Below are 15,585 nucleotides of genomic sequence, written 5' to 3'. Positions count from 1 at the left end.
ACCGCCCAATGACCGCCCAGCCCAGGCGAGGCTGCGGCGGCGGCGGGGGCCTCGCCCGGCCGCGCGTCACAGCCAATCGGGACCCGCGCCGGGGACACGTCAGCCAATCAGCGACCGCCGAGCCGCAACCAACCGCGCCGCGCGGGGGTCAGGTCCGCAGCTGGCGCAGCTGGGTGCGGAAGTTGTGGGGTGGCGGCGCCTCCCTGCCAGTACCGCTCCGCCTCCGCCTCCGCCTCCGGCCTGGTCGCCAGCCGCACGGAAGCTCGGGCAGCGTCGTCACCCACCTCGGGCTCGGTTTACCCACCGGTGCAAAGGGCCGAGGTCTTGCGCCGGCGGACCCAGAAGCGGGCGTCTCTTCAGCACGCACAGCCAAGCGCCTATTGTGTGCAAGGAACTTGAGCGGAGGGCGCCTGGGCGGGGCGGAGGAGCCAGGGCTTGGTGGGCACTTTGAACAGTGTCCCTGGCTGGGCCCGATTCACACTGGACCGACTTCTGAGCCCTACCGCGTGCAGAGGTTACGAGGACCGAGCATACCCCTACTGTGTGACAGCTCGTGCTGTGTGTCCGGGAGCGCCTGTTCTCTTGAGGGAGAGGACAGTAGACTGATGAGAGTCACTGTAAGATTTGGTGAGCGCTTAATATCTGTTAGGCGCCGGGCCAAGCTAGACCGCAGCATATTTTTACTCATGATAACGAGTGGTGTTGCCTCCTCAGAGGTCCCCCCTCACCACGCCGCTGAGAGGTGCCCACTCCTCCAGTCACTGTGACATCACCCCGTCTTCTCAGTGCTTGTCGTAGGCAGTGAACTTACAGTTCGTGTCTCTGCCACCAGAAAACAAGCTCCTGAGGGCTGGGACTTGCTTGGTTCACAGCTGAACCTCCATGTCTGGATCAGCGTAGGGCTCAGTAAATGCTTGATGAATGAATGAAGTCTCAGCCAAATGACTTTACTTCCTCAGCAGGTAAATGACCGGTCAAGCTGACTACAAAGTACACAGTAATTGCTCACATAAATTCCGTCTGGTGTCACCAAATGGGAGCTGTTCTGGAGGCCGTGGAAGGACCCAAGAGGTGCCCAGGGGGAGCAGGGTGGGGAGATGAGAACCCTTCTAGAATGTCTTTTGGAAGCTCCACCCTTGTTCTGGTTTTCTGAGGGTTTAAGCCCTGGATTCTTCTGCTGCTAGGAAAAGCCGGTCATCCCAGGTGTGTTTCCTGGGTGTTCACGCCCTGGGAGGCCACCATCCCCAGCCAGGTCCATTCTCCTTCCCTGTTTCCTTCTATACCTTCAGGAAAGAAAAGTGTGCTTCCATGGTAGGGACAGGTTGCAGCCTAAATCCTGGTGAATTCTGGCAAAACTGGCTGGCCTTGCCTTATTTTTAGCTTAGTTCAATTTTTCAATCCAGGAGATTAAGGTGGCTTGCCTTCGTGAGGGCTGGATTTCAGATTTCAGGGAAACACCTTTCTAAGCTCTCTGCATGTGTCCCAGACCTCCAAGCAGGCTGAGATGGGCTGGTTACTGCTGGTGTCTTGAGCTCCCCTAGTGGTCAGCACAAGATGGGTGATGGACAAACAGTTCATTCATTCATTCATAGAACACATTTATTAAGCACCAATCTGGCCCAGGTTGTTCTAGGGAAACAGCAGGGAACATGACAGAGTCTCCTGGGAGGTGGGGGTGTGAGTCAGGGGAGGCCTGTTCAAGAAAGTGACATTTGAGCCAAGACCTAAAGGAGATGGAGCCAACTATGCAAATATCTGGGGGCAAATTGTTCCAAGCCAAGGGAACAGCAAGTGCAAAGGTCCTGAGGCAGGAACATGCTTGCCATGTCCAGGAACAGCAAGTTGGCCAGTGAGACACGAAGTAGGTGAGAGAGGGGAAGGTGAGAGGAGGTGAGGTCAGAGAGGAAGGGAGAGGAGCAGATAGGGTAGGGTCTTGAAAGGGTTTAGAGGGTTTTGGTTTATACCTAAAATGAACTGAGAAATCTCTTCTCTCTAAGGTTTGTTTGTGTTTTTTTTTGGCCATGCTGCACAGCATGCGGGACCTTAGTTCCCCGACCAGGGATCGAACCCGTGCCCTTTGCAGTGGAAGTGCAGAGCCCTAACCACTGGACCGCCAGGGAATTCCCTTTTAATTTTTTTTTTTTTTTTTTTGGCTGCACTGAGCAGCTTGCAGGATCCTAGTTGCCTGACCAAGGATCAAACCCGCGCCCTCAGTAGTGAAAACGTGGAGTCCTAACCACTGGACTGCCGGGGAATTCTAAGGTTTTGAATAGAGGAATTACATGACCTGATTTATATTTAAAAAAATAATTTTATTTTTAATATGTAGGACATTCACATGCTTTGAAAGTAAAAAAAAGTATACATTCATATAATATAATGGAATCATACAATATGTGGCCTTTTTTGGTCTTACTTCTTTCACTCTGCATAATTTTTTCAAGGTTCATTCATTTTGTAGGACTTCATTCCTTTTTATGGCCATCAACATTCCATTGGATGAATAGTCTTCATTTTGTTTACACATTCAGTTGATGAACATTTGGGTTGTTTCCACCTTTGGCTGTTATAAATAGTGCTGCCATGAACATTCATGTACAGATTTTTGTGTGGACATATGTTTTTATTTCTCTTGGGTATATACCTAGAAGTGGAATTGCTGGGTCAAATGGTAACTTTAACTTTTTGAGGAATGCCAAACTGTTCTCCATGGCAGGTGTACTAGTTTACATACCCACCAGCAATGTGTGAGCGGTCCAGTTGTTCTACCTCCTTGCCAACATTTGTTATTTTCTGTTTTTGGTTGTAACCATCCTAATAGATGTGAACTGGTATCTCACTGTGGTTTTGATTTACATTTCCCTAATGACTAGTGATGTTGAGCATCTTTTCATGTGCTTATTGGCCATTTGTATATATCTTTGGAGAAATAAATCCAAATTTATTCAAATCCTTTGCCCATTTAACAATTGGGTTGTCTTTTTATTGTTGAATTGTAAAAGTTCTTGATATATTCTGGACACTAGACCCTTATCAGAGACATAGTTTGCAAATATTTTCTCTCATTCTGTTGGTTGCCTTCACTTTCTTGATAGTGTCCTTTGATGCACAAAAATGTTTTTACTTTTGATGGTCTAATTTAGTTTTTTCCTTGTGCTTTAGGGGGGTCATTATTTCCTCATTCATTTTTGTAACTTCTTTGTATTCCACTGTGTGGCTGGACCATAATTCATTTAACTAGCTGTTTATTGATGGACACTTGGGTCATTTCCTATCTTTGGATGTTATAGATGGTTTACTTAATGTCATTTTTGCATGTGAAGGTAGATCTGTCGGACTCCTGAAGTGGGGTTGTTCTGACAAATGTTAACTGCTTTGTCATTTTGCTAGATATAGATAAACCTATCGGTCGGTAGGTAGCCATTAGAATCATATTCTAATTTATACTCCCACCATCTGTGTTCAAGAGTCCCTGTTTCCCACAGTCTTGCCAACAGAGGGTGGCTAATAAAGTAAATAAAATTAAAATTTCAGTCTTTCAGTTATACTCTGCACATTTCAAGTGCTCAATAGTCACATGTGGCTGGTGGGTAATGAATTAGTGCAGATTTAGAACATTTCCACCATCGCAGAAAGTTCTATTGGGCAATTCTGGTAAAGAATTGTACAGTGACCTTGACTTTATATTTTAATAGGATCCTCGGGCTGCATGTGAGAGGTGGACTCAGAGACTGTGCAGAAGCAGGAGACCAGAGAGGAGGTGACTGCAATAGTCCAGGTAGGAGGGGATGGAGGGTCAGACCAGGGTGATTGTGGAGGTGGGAGAAGTGGTGGATTCTGGTTGCATTTTGAAAGTGGAGTGGCCAGGACTCGCTGGTTGATGGCATGTGGGGTGAGGGAGAGAGAAGTCGAGGATGACTCTTAGGTTTCTAGCCTGAACCACTGGAAGGATGGAGGTGCCATTGACTGAGCTGGTGAAGAACAAGGTGGGAGCAGGTTTGGGGAGCAGGGGAGACCAGGAGTTCTGTTTTGGGCATGCTGCATGTAAGGTGCAGGTTGGACGTCCCAAGCTGAGATGTTCAGTGGCTTCAAGTAGTTTTTCTGGCCTAGAGAATGACATATAATTTTGGTCATCAAGTTAGAGCAAAGTCAGAAGGGAGGGAAGAAGCAGAATTGCACACTTAAGATAGGGACAAAGGCCAAGGGCAGCAATGGGCAGTGGAAGGAGCCTGGCCTTTGAAGCTTGGAGTTTCACAGCTGTGTTTCTGAGCCTCTGTGGGTCTATTTTCCTTCCGTGAAATGGAAAGAACAGCACTTCATAGGCTTGTTGTAAGGTTCACAGTGAACGCAGTGAGAGGTGGGGTACCTGCCAGGCAGGATACGCTGCAGAAACGTTTGTTACACTTGACTATGGGGGCGGTGGGGTGAGATCCACACCCTCACCTGACAGTCGAGGCCTTGCTGACTCTCCAGCCTCGTCTCCTGACATCTCGCGCTGTCATCCACTGCTGGGCCTTTGCCGTCACTGTACCTGCTTCCTGGTGCATGAGCTCCCCGGAGAGTCAGGTGGCTGGCCCCTTCTCCTTCAGGTCTCTGTTCTCCAGCTCCTGCTAGCTCTGAGATGCAGGCTGCAAAGCCGCCCGACCTGGACACCCCAAGGTGTCACAGTGTTGGGGGATGGAGCCCCCCCATGACTTGCCTCAAATCATGTTGATCCGAATTGCTCCATTCACTTATTCACCAAATCTTTACTGAGACCTGCTGTGGGCCGGATGCTGTGTAAGATGCTGGCCATACAGCAGTGGTCCCTACCCTCCCAGTTGCAAGAGAGACAGACAATAAACAGGTAAAAAGATAATCTAACGTCAGGTAGGGACAGGTGATGTGGAGAAATGAAGCACGGTAAGAGATGGGTGGAGGATGATAGGGAGAGATTCATTAGGTGGAGAAAAACAGAGGGGGTGATCGGCATGGGGATGAGAACAGTAATACGTGGTCAGCAGTAATGACCAGCATGTATTTGAGCACTTTCTGTGTCATGTTATAACCTCACCGAATCTTCACATCATCCCCAAACGGTTGCTTAAAACAGCGTTGATTATTACTCCTTACAACTCTGTGGATTGGCTAGTGGTTCCGCTGCTGGTTTCACCTGGTCTCACTCTTGCAGCTTCATTCAGCTTCCAGCTGTGCTCATTCATACATCCAGCTGTGTGTGCTGGTTGTTGGCTGGGGCATCTCAGTTCTGTTTGTGGCCTCTCATCTTCCAGAAGGCTAGATGGGCTTCTTCACATGGTGTTATCAGGGCAGCATCCAAGAGTGCTAGGCTCAGATGTCTCATAAGTCACTTCTTTCATTTTATTCATCAAAACAAGTAAAAAACCAGCCTGGAGGCTCCTTGTTCCTCATTGGCTCCCTTGCATCACATACCCGTTCCTGGACCAGTCACTAGCAGGAGAAAAAGATTCCCTTTAGACCCCTCAGGCCCTTCTAAGGATCTGGGGATGGGGTCACTTTCCTGAGCCAACTGGGCTCCTGGGGGAGGCGTGGACATTTGAACAAAACTGGGGCTAGGTAGGAGCCATTACTAACCACTGTTAATGCTGGGTGGAGCTTCTTTCTGGGCATTTTACATACCCAAATAAAAGCAAAGAGAACCCTTTCTGGGAGATTCTTGGGGCTGCGACCTGAATGGGTCCCAGCTCCTGGGCACAATCATGCACCTTTTTCTTGGGAGCAGGGAGGATAACAGATTAAAACCATGTTTTAAAAACTAGATGGTGATTTCTAAAAACCCTTTTAAAATAATAATTTCTAAAAAATAATTTAAAATTTACAGAAAAGTTGCAAGAATAGTACAGCAACTTTCCATGTATCTCCTTCACTCAGATCCCCCAATTGTCAACATTTTGCTACATTTGATTTATCATTCTTTTTCTCTGTGTGTGTAATTTTTCTGAACCATTTGAGAGTCAGTTACACAAAAAAAGATACAATGTCATTTTACTCCTAATTACTTTAGTGTGCATCTCCTAAGAACCAGGACATTCTCTTACATGACCACTGTATAGTTTTCAAAACCAGGAAATTCAATGCTGATACAATGTTATAATATCATTCTTATTCTCCATATTCAAATCCCACTAATTATCCCAATAATAACCTGAAATCCTTATTCTTTTTTTTAATAATCTTTTTTTTAACTTAATTATTTTTGTTATTAATTAATTTATTTATTTTTGGCTGTGTTGGGTCTTCGTTGCTGCGTGCGGGCTTTCTCTAGTTGCGGCGGGTGGGGGCTACTCTTCATTGTGGTGTGCAGGCTTCTCATTGCTGTAGCTTTTCTTGTTGCAGAGCATGGGCTCTAGGCACGCGGGCTCAGTAGTTGTGGCTCGCGGGCTCAGTAGTTGTGGCTTGCGGGCTCTAGAGTGCAGGCTAAGTAGTTGCGGCACACGGCTTAGTTGCTCCGCGGCATGTGGGATCTTACCGGACCAGGGCTTGAACCCGTGTCCCCTGCATTGGCAGGCGGATTCTTAACCACTGTGCCACCAGGGAAGTCCCTGAAATCTTTATTCTTAAACCAGTGACTACCAAGGTCATGGACTCCCTCCAAAGAGATAAAACGCGTGCACCTGTCCAAAGAGAAGAAAATCAATAACATCTATAAATCTGCTTAAAGAATCTGTGCTTATAAACCCTGCTGCAGGCTCTGTGCATTGAGAGCAGTGATTCTCAACTGGGAATGATTTTGCCCCCCAGGGGACATTTGGCAATGTCTGGAGGCATTTGTGGTTGTCACAACTGGGGGTGGTGATATGCTACTGGCATCTTGTGGGTAGATGCCAGGAATGCTGCCAAACATCCTACCAGGCACAGAAGAGCCCCCCCAGCAGAGAATTCTCTGCTCCAAAATGTCAGTAGTGCTGAGGTTGGAAAACTGTGACCTATAAGTAAATTCGGGAGAGACGCCTCCCTCTGTTGCAGTTGGAGCACCCCCTGGATCCACGATTCACCCCAGCAATTCTTTTTCCCCAGCTACCCTGGAAAACCCTGCTCCTATAGGCATAGGGAGGCTCAGCCAAGTCTGTTTACGATGGCTCCAAAGTGGAACCAACCCACGCCCCATTAGGAGGAGACTGATAAAATAAAACAGTGTAGTCATGCTGTGCTCGCAGCTCTTCCTTTGGCTCTGTTTGCTCCTCTGTAAAATGGGGTTGGGGAGATGGGCTTGGAAGGATGCCAAGAATCCTGGGCCCAGCTGCTGCTTTATGACTTATGGGCATAACTGCTCTGACTCATGCATGATTGATGCATTGGGATTATGCACGGACATGTCTCTGATCTTTTATCGACAGGAGGCTGCCCTGGAATGTCTTTCCACTGGAGTCGAGGGCAGGGCCTCTGCTGAGTCACCTCTGGCCCTTGGGAGTGTGGCTCAGGGTATAGCTCATTTTAAAAGCAGCTACCATTTCTTTTCTTTTTTAAAAATTATTTATTTGTTTATTTATTTATTTTTGGCTGCATTGGGTCTTCATTGCTGTGCGCGGGCTTTCTCTAGTTGCGGCGAGCAGGGGCTACTCTTCATTGCGGCACACGGGTTTCTCATTGTGGTGGCTTCTCTTGTTGTGGAGCACGGGATCTAGGCACGCGGGCTTCAGTAGTTGTGGCATGCGGGCTCAGTAGTTGTGGCTCGTGGGCTCTAGAGCGCAGGCTTAGTAGTTGTGGCACGCGGGCTTAGTTGCTCCGCAGCATGTGGGATCTTCCTGGACCAGGGCTCGAACCCGTGTCCACTGCATTGGCAGGCGGATTCTTAACCACTGGACCACCAAGGAAGTCCCTTTTGTCTCCATTTTTTAAATGAGGAAACTGAGGCTCAGAGGGGTCATGACACACAGCTGGGAAAGGCAAAATTGGGATTCAAACCCAAGACGAGTCAAATTCCAAAGTTTGTGCTATTTCCAGTCTGCTGCACCTTCTCCCACACGTAGTAGGTGCCCAGAAAATGTATGAGCGTCAGAGACTGGACAATATATTCATTGGTAATAGATCACCGAATTTTAGAAGAAAACATGATGGCTGCCCAGCTATGTTACCTAATGACTACTGTTCCCAGCCTCCCTTGCAGCAATATAGGACATATGACTAATTCCAGCCAATAGGATGAGAGTGGAAGTGGCACAAAACATCTGGTTTGTGCCCTTAAAGAAGTTGACTTCTACTTCCTTTTCTCTACTACCCACTGGCAGGAATGTAGATGTGATGGCAATGCTAGAGCAGCCATCTTGGACCATGAGATGGAAACTGCTGGTTGAAGATGGAAGAGCTATAAGATAGAAAAGAGTCTGGGTCCCTGATACCATAAAGCCACCATCCAAGTCTGCTTTCGTTCAGATTGATGTGAGAGAGGAAAATAAACTGTTTTCTTGTCTTGTAGACATTTGTCATTTGAGCCATTCTTACAGCATTGAGCCTGTATCTCACCAATGCATTCGTTAAATGAACAAGTAGATGATTGAATGACAGAAGGAGTAGTCAGATCCAGCCCCATAAATATGTAAAAAATGCACAAAGATGGCACTTCATCCTAGGTGGAAGTATCTTCCAAGTGCATGGAAAAATTCATGGCCAGTGGAGTCAGTTTCAAACCTGGCCCTTGTACTAGCTTGCTGTGTGCCCCTGGGTAAGCCACGTGCCCTCTCTGGGCCCCACACTCCTGGGTTGTAAACCAGGCTAAGCAAGTTCATGGAATCTATGCAATTTAAAGATGTTCATTTCTCTCTGGAATTCCATTTCTAGGAATCCATTCCCAGAGAAATTCTCACCCCATAGCCCATGAACACAGGTGCAAGGATGTAGCTGCAGACTGGTTTGTGGAGCAAAAACTTGGAAATATCCTTGAAGGTGATTGAATAAACTCTGGCAGGTTCATGCTCTGGTGTGCTGGACAGCTGATTGTGGCCATGAGGAATTCTCTGGTGACACCTGCTGGCACAAAATGATACTGCAGCCCAGCTCAGTGAGGAATTGGAATTTCCAGAACAAGAGGTTCAGGGTAGCTGTGAGGGTAATTTGGGAAGCCACAGAGCAAGGAGAGATTTAGAAGGAAGGCCAAGGCAAGGAGATTGGCCTGGGTGTGGAGGCTGAGAATACAGACCTGGGTTCAAATTCCAGCTTCACTATCTGCTAGCTGGGTGAGCTTGGGACTTTCTCTGAGGCTTAGTTTCTTCTTTAATAAAATGAGGGGCTTCCCTGGTGGCGCAGTGGTTGAGAATCTGCCTGCCAATGCAGGGGACACGGGTTCGAGCCCTGGTCTGGGAAGATCCCACATGCCGCGGAGCAACTAGGCCCGTGAGCCACAACTACTGAGCCTGCGCGTCTGGAGCCTGTGCTCCGCAGCAAGAAAGGCCGCGATAGTGAGAGGCCCGCGCACCGCGATGAAGAGTGGCCCCCACTTGCCGCAACTAGAGAAAGCCCTCGCACAGAAACGAAGACCCAACACAACCATAAATCAATTAAAGAAAAAAAAAAAAGATTAAAAAAAAATAATAATAAATAAATAAAATGAGGATCCTAGGGCCCTCATCATACAGATGTCTGGTGAGGATTTGACGAGAGCATTCATTCATTTGATTATTTTTTTTTCATTTGATTATTTATTGAACTAACGTTAAGCACCTATAATGAATCTCATCGCGGCCCTAGGGATACACCAAGACCTGAGTCCTGCCCTCGTGGAGTCTCGCTGGGGGAAGACTATAAAAAAATAAACACACATATAAGATATTTTCAGGTACTGATAACTCTGTAAAGGAAAATAAAGCAGGAGATGGATCTGTGTGGGTGGAGGCACTGTTACAAATAAGGGGCTCGGGGAGTGGGGGGGCGTCCCTGAGGAGGTTTGAGCAGAGGCTTGAAGAAGAGGCATCTTGTGTATGTAGAAAACATACAAAATGCCAATGGAAGAGCCTGGTCCATAATACGTGCTCAATACATGGTGGATCACTGTCTCATGACACAAAGAAAAAGAATTAAAGGGAAGACTGGAATCCATTTCCCAGGGTCTGAGGAAATCACAGAGAGTGAGAGAAGATTTTTCGGGGCCTGACAGGTGAAGAGCCTGGACCTGAGTTGACCCAGCTCTGGGTGGCCTTGGGCAAATCACTGTCTGGGCCTCCATTTCCTCATTTGGAAAACAGGGCTGATAATGTCCACGTTGTGAGATTGGGGGTTAACATGGGCTGAATTGTGCTCCCCCACTCCAGTCATATGTTGAAGTCTTGGCCTCCAGCATCTCAAAGTGTGACTGTATTTGGAGATAAGTCTTCAAAGAGATGATTAAATTAAAACAAGGTCACTAGGGTGGGTCCTAGTCCAATATGACTGGTGTCCTTATAAGAAGGGGGGGATTAGGACACACAGATGCACAGAGGGAAGAGGGTATGAGCACACAGGGAGAAGACGGCCATCTCTGAGCTGAGAGAGAGGCCTCAGAAGAAAACAACCCTGCAGACACCTTGATCTCAGACTTCCAGCCTCCAGAAATGTGAGAAAGTAAATGTCTGTGGTTTAAGCCACCCAGTCTGTGGTACTTTGTTATGGCAGCCCTAGAAAACTAACAGGGGGTGATATATGAATACAGACAGGCACACAGGAGGCCCTTAATAGAAGCTGATTTCCTGGGCCCAGAACCACATGGAGCCTCTCAGCTGTGCCTGGGTCCTGATTTGGGAATCCCCAGCATCTGTGTAGACCCAGAGTCAGCCTTGGGATTGCTGCGGTTCCTCTGCAGCTTGGTCTGCACTGTGCCTGGGATTGGCCCTGCCTCGGGGACTCAGTACACCTAATTTCTGCCCTCCCCTCTGGTTCATTACACAGTCAGTCCACAAACTTAGCATGTAGCACTGTGGCCATTCCCTGAATTATGGCATGGCTGTATTAGCGAGGATCCAGTCTGGAAAATGGAGACCACTCTAGGCATTTCAAACAGAAGATGAAATACAAGGAATTGCTTATACAGATGATGGAAGAGCTGAGATGCCAAAAGGGCAGGAGGAGGCACCCCAGGATGAGCTACAGCCGGAGGTCAGAGGGACAGGAGGATGTGGTATCACTAGATCCAAGAAGCCAGGGCTGGAGCCATGGTGGGGACTGCCTGGTGGGAACTGGGACCAAGAAGGGAGGTCCTTTTGGGGAGGGACTGGTCCTCCTTGCCCTCAGATGCTTGTTCTGCCCTTCCCTGGTTTTGTTCTGAGTTGCAGAGGGGCTGGCCTCTGCAGGCTGCATTTCCCAGGCTCCATTGGCCAGTGAGAGATCCTGGTGGGAGATTGGAGGTTTGAGGAAGGGAGAAGTATTTTTCCCTGTCTCCTTACACCTTGGGCTGCATCTCCATCAACAATTGAGTCTTCTCCACGGCTCCAACTCCCACAGGACAGTCCACTGTGTTTCCCGCTTTGCTGAGTGACCACAGGCCCCGGGGTACTGTAATGTTACTTCCTCCCTCGGGCCCTCCAGCTTAGAAGTGGCAGTGACTTTGCTGCTGCGAATTCTGAGATTCTTCGCAATTTCTTGGTTGGCTTCTGGGCTCCTGCATCATCTTTGTAACCAATTCCCTGTCGGAAAGTCTCTCTGTTTAAATGCTCAGTGGTTTCCTTTCCTGATATGAGTGGTTTCCCTTCCTGATATGCAAGCAAACTGGCAGGTGGCCAGCCCAGCAGGCCTTTCCAGCCCTTTCCCCCTTCTTACAGATAAGAACCTGGCAGACTACAAATGGGAGAGGCAGCTGGGTGCTGGGGATCAAAGGGCAGCCCTAGAGTCAGATACGCCTTGCTTTGTCCTAGTTCTGCCATTTGTCAGCTCTGTAAACTTCATCAAGTCACTTTCCCTCCCTGAGGCCTCAGTTTCCTCACCTGTCCTGTGAGGATAAGGATTGTACCCCTTGACACAGGGCTGTTTTGAGGATTTGATGAGATGTGATGTGGCGTGAAAAGAACTTAGCCACAACCTTAGAAAAGAAGAGTAAAGAAGGGGCTTCCCCATCAGCAGTTGAAAGACGTATGCCACTATAGTAGAAGCTGTGTGGGTGCTGGTGCAAGGACAGACAGACCAGCGAGGCAGAGCAGTGACGGCGGAGCAGTCCGTGGATACCTGAGAAGTAACGACACAAGAACGGCAGCCCCGCGGCCCAGGAGAGACTGTTCAGAAGATGGTGTTGGGAAAGTGGCCCCAAATAAAACTGGATCTTTAATTCATACTGAATTTTTGGGAGGGACTGGTCCTCCTTGCCCTCAGATGCTTGTTCTGCCCTTCCCTGGTTCTGTTCTGAGTTTCAGAGGGGCTGGCGTCTGCAGGCTGCATTTCCCAGGCTCCAGGTCAGCTGACTTCCATCGGCCACTCTTGAGAGATCCACAAAGGTGGATTCTAGATGGATTAAAGGCTTAACATGAGGTGCAAAATTATAAAAATTAGTAGAAGTTATATATACACAATGGAATGCTATTCAGCCATGAAAAGAAATGAAATTTTGGACTTCCTTGGTGGCGCAGTGGTTAAGAATCTGCCTGCCAATGCAGGGGACACAGGTTCGAGCCCTGGTCCAGGAAGATCCCACGTGCTGCGGAGCAACTAAGCCCGTGTGCCACAGCTACTGAGCCCGCGTGCCACAACTACTGAGGCTGCGTGCCTAGAGCCCGTGCTCCGCCACAAGAGAAGCCACGTCAGTGGGAAGCCTGCGCACCGCAACGAAGAGTAGCCCCCGCTCACCGCAACTAGAGAAAGCCTGCGTGCAGCAACGAAGACCCAATGCAGCCCAAAATAAATAAATAAAATAAATAAATTTAGAAAAAAAGAAATGAAATTTTGACATGTGCTACAATATGGATGGACCTTGAAAATATTATGCTAAGGGGAATAAGCCAGTCACAAAAGGAAAAATATTCTATGATTTCATTTACACCTGAGCAGTCGAATTCATAGAGATAGAAAGCAAATTAGAGGTTTCCAGAGGCTGTGGGGAAGAAGATGGAAGGAGGATTAGTGTTTAATGGGAACAGAGTTTCTGTTTGGGATGATGAAAAATTTCTGGATGTGGACAGTGGTGATGGTTGCACAACATGGTGAATGTATTTAACACCACTGAATTGTACCCTTAAAGTAACTAAAATGGTAGATTTTATGTTATCTATTTTTTACCACAATAAAAAAGCACAAATGTATAAAAGGCAAAAAAAAACCCCAATAAAAATTATTTTGATTATATCAAAATGAAGGAATTCTGACCAAAGGACCCTATAGACAAAGTTAGGCAGATGTTAAGTGTGAAGACATTGCAGTGTCTAAGACTGCAGTGCTTAGAATATATGAGAAACTCCTGCAAACAACAACAGAAAAGACAGCAGCCCCAATGGAAAAAGGGCAATGGACGTGAAGAGCAATTTACAGAAGAGGAAAACCACAAGCATGGGAGGAAGGCTCAAACTCATTAGTAATAGGAAATGCGAATGAAAACAACCAGGGGCTATCACTTTACACCTATTAGATTGGTAAGGATTAATGTTGGACAGCACCCAGATTTTTGCCACTGAAAGGAACGAGGGCTGGGGTAAGAAAAGTAGAAATTGAGCTTGGAACATCTTGTTGTGTCAGAAAATAAGGACATGCTCCAAGAATGACGGGGACGTGATAAAAGGACACAGGAGCCAGCTGAAAGGGGCTGATACTAGCCAAATCAGGGCCAATTTGAGCATCAAAGCAAATAATGGTAATGATGGATTTATAACCCCTGGAATAAAGTAAAATCCATGAGTCCATACTGATACAAGTGAATAAACAAATAAATGGTGTGGTGCTTTTAGGATACGGCTACCAATTCTTTGACACTCTTCAGAATGTGGAATTGAATTCACTTCCTCTTGAGTAGGGGCTGGACTCAGTGATTCGATTCTAATAAATAGAATATGGCAGAAGGGATGCTCTGTCGGAAAACTAGGTAATAAAAAGCATTGTGCTTTCTCCTTGCTCTTTCCCTCCGATCACTCTTTCTGGGGAGGACAACTTCCATGTCATGAGGACCCTCAAGCAGGCCTAGGAAGAGGCCCATGCGGTGGGGAGCGGAGGCCGGCCGCCCACACGGCCACATAAAGGAGTCGTCTTGGAAGCAGATCCCTCAGCACCGAGCCATCTGCTACGATACCCACTGGCCACGTAGGGCCACAGATGTCAAATATCTCATTAATATTTTTTTATATTGAGAATATGTTGAAATGAGATTTTAGATATATTGGGCTCGATAAAATATATTACTAAAACGAATTCCACCTGTATCCTTTTCTACTTTATAAACAGTGGCTACTAGAAAACTAAACATTGGGACTTCCCTGGCTGTCCAGTGGCTAAGACTCCGCGCTTCCAGTGCAAGGGGCATGGGTTCGATTCCTGGTTGGGGATCTAAGATCCCACATGCTGCGTGGCACAGCCAAAAAAAAAAGAAGAACATTAAACATGGGATTCCCATTGTGGCTCACATTCTACTCTTCCTCCTGGACAGTGATGCTTCAGCCCCAGCTGAGCTTTCAGATAACTGTAGCCCCAGCCAACATCTTGACTGCAACCTTCTGAAGACTCGAAGGCAGAACCTTCCAGGCAAACTGCTCCTGAATTCCTGACTCACGAACCAGTGAGAAAATGAATGATTATTATTTTAAGCTGCTAAGTTTTGGGGTCATTTATTATATAGCAATAGATTGATTGAGGCAAACATCATAATGGATGCTAAAATTAGTGAAATTGTGAAAAATGAGTGAAAGTTGGAGGAATAACAGGATATTTAAATTGTTTAAAAATATCTCCCCACAAGATGCTTACTCATTACAAAGAGAAAATACAGTACCTTGACAGTGGTGAAACCTGGCAGACATCACTCGACCAAGTGATCAATATTAACATTACCAGTAATGGGACAAGTGGCTCTCAGGTCCTCCTGGTGGAAAACACCGAGAAGGACACACCACCACTTGTGTGGTTCCTGACAAAGGTACCTGAGTCCAACCATGAGGAAACTTAGACTCACAGGAGGGACATTCTACGAAATAACTGGCCTCTTCAAAATTGTCAAGGTCATGAATTTTCAGGAAAGGCAGACCGACCGAGGAACTATTCCCAAGTAAAGGAGACCAAAGAGATAGGGCAACGAAATGCAGAGTAAATTGCAGGCACCAGTACACCTCACCCCTAAACACTTCAGTGTGCACACCAGAAGCTAGCGTTCAATATTTGTCTGTAAAACTGACATTGAGTGAAATGTACAAATCTTAGGTGTACTTTGGATTATTTTTGAAATCATGTCTTTCAGATGTAACCAAGTTAAAGATGGGCTCATACTGAATTAGGGTGAGCCCTAAATCCAATGACTGGTGTCTTTATAAGAGAAAGAAGAAGGAGATTTGGATACAGACACGCCTAAGGGGAAGAAGGCCATGTGAAGATGGAGGCGGAGAGTGGAGTGATGTAGCTCCAAGGCAAGGAATGCTAAAGATCGCTGGCAACCACCAGCAGCGGGGAGGAGCCTTCAGAGGGAGCACGGCTCTGATT

The 15,585-nt window shown here is 47.1% G+C and overlaps 1 long non-coding RNA gene across 1 annotated transcript; it reads left to right on the top strand.

Annotated features, from left to right (window-relative positions):
• Positions 1-220: 220 nt before the first annotated feature.
• LOC137750555 (uncharacterized) lies at positions 221-15,585 on the top strand. The gene is made up of 3 exons (XR_011070481.1): positions 221-627; positions 3,696-3,778; positions 15,347-15,585. It is a non-coding gene; the product is annotated as an uncharacterized lncRNA (long non-coding RNA).

This window comes from Eschrichtius robustus, chromosome 16 (genome assembly GCF_028021215.1).
Source record: "Eschrichtius robustus isolate mEscRob2 chromosome 16, mEscRob2.pri, whole genome shotgun sequence".
Lineage (NCBI taxonomy): Eukaryota > Metazoa > Chordata > Mammalia > Artiodactyla > Eschrichtiidae > Eschrichtius > Eschrichtius robustus.
Note: the sequence above shows the minus strand (reverse complement) of the source record. Positions and strands in the feature narration are given on the sequence as shown.